This window comes from Salvia hispanica, chromosome 5 (genome assembly GCF_029641045.1).
Source record: "Salvia hispanica isolate PSC_SH4W2 chromosome 5, Shi_PSC_v1, whole genome shotgun sequence".
NCBI lineage: Eukaryota > Viridiplantae > Streptophyta > Magnoliopsida > Lamiales > Lamiaceae > Salvia > Salvia hispanica.
This window is the reverse complement of record NC_142696.1, coordinates 3,612,781-3,621,913: the sequence shown is the minus strand read 5'-3', so window position 1 is coordinate 3,621,913 and position 9,133 is coordinate 3,612,781. Positions and strand designations below refer to the sequence as shown.

Here is a 9,133-nt window from a genome sequence, read left to right as displayed (position 1 = left end):
TAAGTGTGGATAACCCTCCCCCTTATGAGGCCTTTTAAGGGGTGAGATTTTAGACACTCTAGCTTTAAATAGTTTTACTAGATTTTGTAACTTAAACATGGTGAGTTTAGGGTGCAACATAGAGACATAATAAAAATACGTATAAACAATGTTTCAAAATTCAAATTAAATTCTAATTCGAGAGTACTCGATATTATATATAATACGCAACAATATGTAAAAATGATATATTCCCCCGTTCCTAAAAATTTGCCACTTATTTCCATTTCCGTCCGTCCCTAAAAATTTGTCGTCTTTTGCTTTTATCATTTCTGGTAGTAGATCCCACATTCCACTAACTCATTCTTACTCACAATTATTATAAAAATAAATTATAAAAGTAGAATCGACATGCCACTAACTTTTTCAACTCACTTTCTATTACATTTCTTAAAACCCGTGTCAGGTCAAATAGTGACGAACTATGAGGGACGGAGAGAGTACTACTTATTTGGTATAATATTCTCGTGGTCAGTTTAGTACCATGAAATGAAATTCATGTATAGATTTGAAATTGAAGCTTTTAATTTTAAATCCATAGTTTTGTATTATAAAAGTTTTAAATTTTAATTCAATTTAATTTTTCAATTTGACAATTTAAATTTTATAGTTAAACTAAATGCTCCATATAGAAGTTCAATTAGTTCTTGGGTATCTTTCAAACTCACCCTCCATATAATCATGCACACATTTCACACACAACACACGTATAATACGACATTGCACACACTATGCACAAATACAATGCACACAGCATAAATTGCGCGTGCACACAATAGAGGGAAATGTTCATCGAATAAATCCAACACCAAAAATTTATCCAGAATGTTATAGAAAATTATTTTAAAAATAATTCAATTACAGAATAACGTGTGCTCGAAAGTTATAAAAAGGGACAAACGTCAGTCTGTGAGCTGTGTCCTAAAAAGATTCAACACGAAAGATTCAAAGTAATAATGCCTTTGGGCATTCAAGCTGTTGAATAAGAAGTCGTCGAATGCAAGAGATGAATGTGCTAAAATAAAAGTTCTATATGCTTTAGCAATTGGTAGTGTAATGTATGACATAGTGTGTAACAGATCAGATTCTCTCTCTGTCCCAAGGAAGATGACCCATTTCTTGGGTGGCACGAAATTTAATTATGCAGTTTTATTTTGTGTGTTGAGTCGAGAGAGTAAAATTGGAGAGAACGAATAAAGCAGATATAAAAGGTGTTAATAATTTTAGTAAATGAGTCATCTTGGTTGAGACACTCCAAAAAGGAAAGTGAATCATCTTCAATGAGACGGAAGGAGTACTTGTTACACATGTAGTGGAAGTAGTGAGCTGATTCATGGGTATCCAGGCAAAATAGTTGCAACGGAGACATGTAAGAAGATGTACGGTTCCAAAGTTTCTTGGATGAATAATTAGGAAGGAACACATGAATAATATTTTGTACACATAGAAAATAGAAGCTATGGATGATTTCAATGAGCTATGGAATATGAAAATAAGGTTTAGCAATGCTAAGTGCGTGAATGAGGAAGATTAATTGCTTGGCATTTGATAGTTTTCAAGTGATGGATTGTTAGAATACAGAGGCTGATGTATTTTATCTTCAATTTGTTTCCTATTTTTACTAGGATATGTGTTCTATTGTAAGTGGGATTAATATATAGAGTTATCGCGTGTAACTAGTATCTGAAAATTATACAAAAAAAAAAATCTTTATTTAATATCGCTTCAAACATTGATATACATAACATGACTTGAATAAGAGCATCCGCAATGGTCGGCGAGCGATCGGCTAGCCGAACCATTGCAATCGGCCAGCGCAAAATCGGCGAGCGGATCGGCGTGGGCTCGCCGATCGCTCGTCGCTGGCCGAAACGCTAGCCGATCGGCTAGCCGCCATTGTGGAGGCCCGATCGGCCAGCGCCGATTTTCGATTTTTTTTTTTTTTTTTAAATCATATATAAACGCGATTTTCGTTTCATTTTCATTTGCACCACTTGTTTTAACGAGTTTTCTCTCTCTCTAACTTTCTGTTCAAGAGCATCATCGAGTGATGGATCACAACGAGTCCAGTCCGGCGACGAGCGGTTCTCAGACTCCCACAGTACCCGTGGGATCTGGATGGGGGCAGATGGGCCCGGGATTTAACATCCCTTGGAATCAGATGATGGGGATGATGGCTGGTGCGCCGGGGGGGGGGGGGCGATGGGGGGGAACCAGGGGGGTATGCCGTGGGGGATGCCGGGCGGCGGGCAGGGGAGCGGCGGGCAGTCAGCGCCCGGGTGGGGGGGTATGCCCCAGATGCAGCAGCAGATGATGGGGATGATGTGGCAGGGGGGGATGCCGGGGGGGGGATGCCGCACGGTATGCATCCCGGGATGCCGGGGGGGGTGCAGGGGTCACCGGGAGGGGACGCGGTATATCGGCCCTCGCTTGATTTTTTGACGGCTTCGTCTCACACGTCGACCCCGGTGGAGACGCAGTTCTCTGGCGATGACCTTCTGTCATTGCATGATATGGGGATCGATCTCGGGGACGATGATACTCCCGTTCGAGCGACGCCGGCCGCGCCGAGGAAGAAGACGAGGGGGAAGGGGAAGGGCAAGGCGGTCGGCGAGTCATCGCAGCCCACTGCCACCGGCCGGAGGAAGTGGACGGAGGATGAGTACGCCGCGGTGGCCAAGGGGTGGTTGGAGGTGTGCGACGATCCACTGGTTGCGAACAACCAGCGGGTCGTCAACATGTGGGCGAAGATCAATGCTGCCTATAAGAGGCACTGCCCGCACGGGAAGGACTTCAGCAACGAGGAGGTCCGGAAGGGGTGGGAGCGCACCAGGGCCGCGGTGGGCCGTTTTGCGAATTTGTACGCCAACGCCCTCCGTCAGCTCAGAAGTGGGCAGACTGAGGACGACGCCCGGAGGATAGCCGCGAGTCAGTTCCCCTTGGAGGGGAAGTATAAGGAGTTCACCTTCTGGGAGTGCTTCTTGTTGTTGAAGGACTCGGAGAAGTTCCGGGCGGGGTGCGACGCTGGGTGGCCGAAGAAGCAGCGACTTAACTATAGCGGCGACTACAGCGGCAGCAGCGGCGGATCCTACGACCTCCCCCCGGATGCTGAGGAGTTTCCATCCCCTCCTTCATTTACTGGTCGCCCCCGCCCGGTTGGACAGAAGCGGGCGCAGCGGGCTGCGAGGGGCGGATCCCCCTTATCGCCCCGCGAGGTCCAGTCCTCCGCCCTCCCAGCCGCCCCACTCGAGTACACTCTCCATTCGCGTAACCAAACGCGGGCTCAGATGTTACAGTTCTTCCGAGAGTGGAAGAACGCCACTGACCCCACGGAGAAGAGGTTTCTTTACGAGATGCTCGAGAGCATGCGTGCTGATTTAGAGATCGCGAGGTCACGGCTGGGGGGTTCCGACGTGGGCTCAGATACCACGGGTGGCGGCAGCGGCGGCGGAGACGGCGGCGGCGACGAGGAGGGCGACGGCGACAGCGATGAGGAGTAGAGAGTGGCGGGGCTCGGGTGTTGAAGCCCTTTTTTTAAAAAAAAAAATCATGTACTTTTTTTTTAAAATCTTTGTACTTTTTTTTAATGGAATGGATTATTTTTCCCATATATGTGTCGTAAATTTAATTCCGTATATCGCAATATTAATTCCGTAAATGTAGTATATTTTGAATTGTTTTTATTGCTGCTGGCCTATGGCTGGCCTAAATCTGACGTGGCAGGTGGTTTTTTTAGTGTTGCTGACGTGGCAGAGGAGAGAATGGCTGGCCTATGGCTGGCCTATTAACCATTGCGGATGCTCTAAATATTCATATACTCCTCTGTGTTTATTTCCTAATAAGATGCCTCCTTCATTTTGCACTCCGACTCTGTATTTTACTCCCTCCGTCCCCGATTAAGAGTCATACTTTTCCATTTCGGTCCGTCCCCAATTAAAAGTCACACCTCATTTTTATCAATGTTTTAAAAATCGGATCGGCCGGCGAACCGGTATCGTTACTGGTTTACTGGTTCAACCGGTTCAATTGGTCGAACCACTGATTAAACCGGAATATATAAATATATATGTTATATATTGTTAAATATATATATAATAAAATCTGTAGATAAAAAATAAAAAATAACCTTTATAAGGAAATGAAAATTACATAAGGAATCGTCATATACAATATATATACTATATACGACTATTGAGGCATCCTTTCCCATATTAACAGTACTCATAAGGAAAATAATAAATAAATATTTTAAAATTTGTTTAGCTCCTCTGCCCAATGCCAACCTACCTATTTCTGAATTCCCTATTCTGCAATACACCTACCAATGACCACTCCTTCCACACGTTACAATTTAACGTGACAGCTCAATCACCATTTAGCTCTCTCTTTCTCTCTCATCTTCCACATTCAATATCTTCTTACACTTCTTCTACATTGCTACTTCCTCACACTCTCTCCTGGCAATAGCAACCACCACCAATCTAAAGATCTTTGTTCCCTCGACGCAGCGATGGTGGTAAATGAGAAGACTCAGTAGGCTCGCGGCGTGCGGCTGAAAATAGGGCGACACTGAGAATGGAGGGGGCGGCGGATCTGCAAGGTGGGCTGAAGAATTTTTTGAAAAATTATTTTAACATTTAAAGAACCGGTTTCCGGTTTCCGGTCGAACCGGTTTTACTGGTTCACGGCGGCTTGATGTATCAACGGTTTTCAGTGGTGAATCGGATCGGATAACCTGCCGGTTCGCGGCCGAACCGGTCGAACCGGCCGGTCCGGTCCGATTTTTAAAACATTGATTTTTATCATAAATAGTAAGTAGGTCTCACATTCCACTAACTTCATTCACTCACATTTTATTATAAAACCAATATAAAAAAAATGGGTCCCACATTCCACTAACTTTTTCAACCAACTTTTCTTTACATTTCTTAAAACCCGTGTCCGGTCAAAGTGTGACTCTTAATCGCGGACGGAGGGAGTATTTAATAGTAATACACGCGAAGCAGACTCTAATATGATAAGACCAGGCGTTAAAGATGGACCTAAAAGACTCCAATCGTGACATATGAGGCGGTCGTATATATTATTAGCATCTGGTTTGTTAGAGAGCAAAGGAAAATGGCAGGCACGATGCCTACTGCTCTTCCATGCAATTTCCTCGAAATTTGTACTCCAACCGATTCCGAATCAAATCTCACGCCTCAGTTTCTCCACACGAAATTTCGTCCATACTAACTCTCTACCTTCCATATACTACTATATATTTATATCACTACACCATCTCCCTCTCATTATTTTCATTCAATCATTGCCAAAATGGGTAAGAGAGAAAGCAATAATGGAGTGGTGTTTGAGGATCATTTTCCGGGGATGGTTGAGAAGCTGGGAGCGGAGGGGTTTATGAAGGAGCTGTTCAAAGGGTTTGAGCTTCTCATGGATCCTCAGAAACAACTCATCACATTTCACAGCTTGAAGAAGAATGCTATGGTGTTGGGTTTGAAGGTCGATGATGATGATGATGAGCTGATCCACTCTATGTTGAAGGAAGGAGATTTGGACGGCGATGGCTGTCTCGATCACATGGAATTTTGTGTTTTGATGTTTAGACTGAGTCCAAATCTCATGAAGCAGGCCACCAATATCTTGTTTCATGACTTTCAATAGGCCTCATTTTTCGTTTGTTTGGCTTTTCTCTTTTTACTTTTTCAATGTGTTTGGCTTCTTGCATTATGTAAATTCATTAATATATTAACTGGTCGCGTAATACTTTTGCTAATTCCACAATTCTAGACTTAGATGAAAAAAAATCATGGTTTATTTCTTAAGTGACAATTGATAATTATTCTACCTATCAAATACTCCCTTCGTTCATTAAAAATATTCTCGTAGATAGACGGCACCAGTTTTAATACTCATTCCGTCCACGAATAATGCCCACTTTGCGATTTTGGAATATCCACAAAAAATAGTCTTATTTTTAAAAATAGAAAGTTCTCTCTCATACGTTATCTACATTTTCTCCTCTTTCCTATACTGTATACTTTTTCTCCATATCTTTCTTACTTTGCTTACTTTTTTCTCCATTTCTCTTATTTTACCAATTTTTTTTTAAAACTTGTGCCGTCCCAAATGAGATTATTTTTTATAAATGAAAGGAATAAGAAATTAGTATTGGATAAAATAGTGCTAATAATTAGAGAGAAACTTTTATTTTTAGATGAGATTACTTTTTGGGTATCCTGAAATAGAAAGATGAGACTGTTTTTCGTGAATAGGAACAATATTTTATTTAGGATAATTATCACAAAAATCATAAAATTTGATTAAATTCTGTGAATTCCACAACTTTATAAAATGCTCAATTATATAGTTTCTTACCAAATTCAAATTGATAAAGATATCAAAATTATGATATATGACTACTATTTTTTAAAATGATTAGATGGATCATAATTTGATCAAAGTTCTGTGTTTTTTTTTAAAATATTGTCATTATATCATATAGGTTCGTGTTAAAATGACAACACCTCTTAAAGTTACACTATGACATCACGTATCCAACAATGTTATAAACGCTACACAACAATAGTATAAATACTACACAGCCCTATAGATTGTTGTCTAGCGTATTTAGGGATGTCAATGTAGCCCGCAACCTGTGGACCGACCTGAATAGCCCGCCAAATTTACAGGGTTAGGGCTGAAAATTTCTAACCCGATAAAATTACAGTCCGGTTAGCCCGCACCCGATTAACCTGCAACTCGTTAGGGCCAGACCCGAAAATCCGATGGCCTGGCCCGGAAACCCGATAAAATTTCTATCGTCCTATTTGTTTGACTCTAATTCGACACTTCATTGGTTATTTTATAATATAGATTACTACAAAAATAACTTTCAATTTTATATATTAAATATATAAATTATATATTAAATTTTTATTAACATAATAATAGATATATAAATTAGAAACTTCAAATTCACTAAAAATATATTTAAATTTCTAAAACGCTTTAAAATTTCTTAATGTTTATGTTTTATTTCGCATAAATCTCAAATATTAGTATCTGATCATGATTATGGTTGAGTTTATGCATATATCTCAAATTCATCAGAATTAAATATTTTACATTTTATAAATATAACTAATTTTCACTATTATTTGTTGAATTGATCGCATGTTAATTTTATCGGTAGCAACCCGAGCTTTTAGGGTTAGGCTTGAACTTTTATAAACCGAAAAATCACAGCCCGAGTAGCCCGCACCCGATTGACCCGCAACCCGACGTGGGCTGGCCCGATTGACATCCCTAAGCGTATTGGATATTGTTGGCCGAGAAAAATTGCTGTGTAGCATGGTGGATATTGCTGGCCGAGAAATTTACCCTTGAACATTTTTTTATGATTGTCACATGACAACTGATTATTCGTCCATATGTACAAATGATTGGCTAAAAATAGTAGTATGATTTTACGGTATTGTCATTTCAACGCATCTCATACCTTATACTCCCTCCGTCCCACTTAAAATGCAACATTTGAGAATCGGCACGGGATTTTATGTAGTATTGTTTTGTGAGTGAAAGAAGAGAGAATAAAGTAAGAGAGATGAAAAAGTAGAGATAGAGTTGTTTTCATTTTAGGAAACGTTTTATTTTTTATGGAACAGCCAAAAAAGAAAAACGTTTCATTTTTAATGGGACAAAGAGAGTATTTACCAACGAGAGAATCAGTCAAAACTTATTGTAATGAGTACACTTTAAACTGGACTAGGCGTAACCAATCTAACAATTATTGCCCTCAAACCGACAATTGGACGGACTTTGGGCTTCTTTATTCTTCAAACAGACGCTCCGAAAGACTTGGCCTTTTCAATTAGGTAAGCTCGTTGAGAGGTTTGACTCTTTACTTCCGTGTATGACATATCTTTATTTCTTTCTATATGACGTATCTTTATTTCTTTCAATATGAATATATATAATATTCTCTACTATATAATATGTATGACATAATTCGCTAAACAAACTAGCGAAATGTGAACATAATTCTGTCCATGATATTCTGATTACATGACACCCTAACCGATAGAAAATGTTGAAATTTCCAATTGTCAAAATAATTATTTATTTTAGAATCTCCACTAACTACATCCACGCATGTAATATGAATAATGAATAATTATTCTATTGCAAGCACAATTATATATTACGAGTATGTCACAACATAACAATGATTGACCAAATGCTAACATGTTCATAGTTCATTCCGTTTGGGCCAGCACATTATGTTGGATTTTGGATATCTATGCAGTATGCTACTCAGTAGGCAAGCCCATAAGTCTTTCTCTCTGTGACTATTCTCCTAATTCAATTTCCCCTCAAACAAAATTAATCTATTGCATATTCGATATGTACTTACTAGGCCTGGGGAAAAATATCGAAATACCGGCCTTATCGTATCGAAAAAATACCGAAAATACTGAATCTTTGGTATACCGTGATTTTCGGTAAGATTATACCGTACCGAAAAAGATTCCGGTAAGGTAACGGTATGAATTTTCAAATACCGCGGTATACCGCTGCATACCGAAATTCGGTATATACCGTAAACTAAGGTATATACTACAAAAATATAAACACAATTATATATAAAATATATTTTATATATTTTTAAATTATAAAATCTATTCTTAAATATAGATATAATTATGAATAAATTATATTTAATTTATTTTTAAAATTATAAAATATAACTAATATTCTAAATACTCTAATTTTCTATTTTAATTGATGTTGAAAGTCAGGTATACCGCAAATGAGGCACGGTATCGGTATGAAAATTCGTCATACCGAAAATAAGGTATACCAAAGTTCGGTATACCGAAAACTTTGGTAAGGTAAATGTATGACTTTTTCGCATACCGTATTTATGGTACGGTGGTTTCGTTAAGGTATACCTTACCTACCCACCCCTAGTACTTACCAACCTAGCAAAAATAATATTTTACTGAATTTTTATGAATCGATTATGAAATTGATTTATTTAATTTGCATAATATTTTTTAAAATACGCGTGTTTAAATTGCTATTGGGGCAG

The 9,133-nt window shown here is 39.1% G+C and overlaps 1 pseudogene; it reads left to right on the top strand.

Annotated features, from left to right (window-relative positions):
- The first annotated feature begins 5,152 nt into the window (after positions 1–5,152).
- LOC125191189 (calcium-binding protein PBP1 pseudogene) lies at positions 5,153–5,823 on the top strand (annotated as a pseudogene).
- The last annotated feature ends 3,310 nt before the right edge of the window (positions 5,824–9,133 follow it).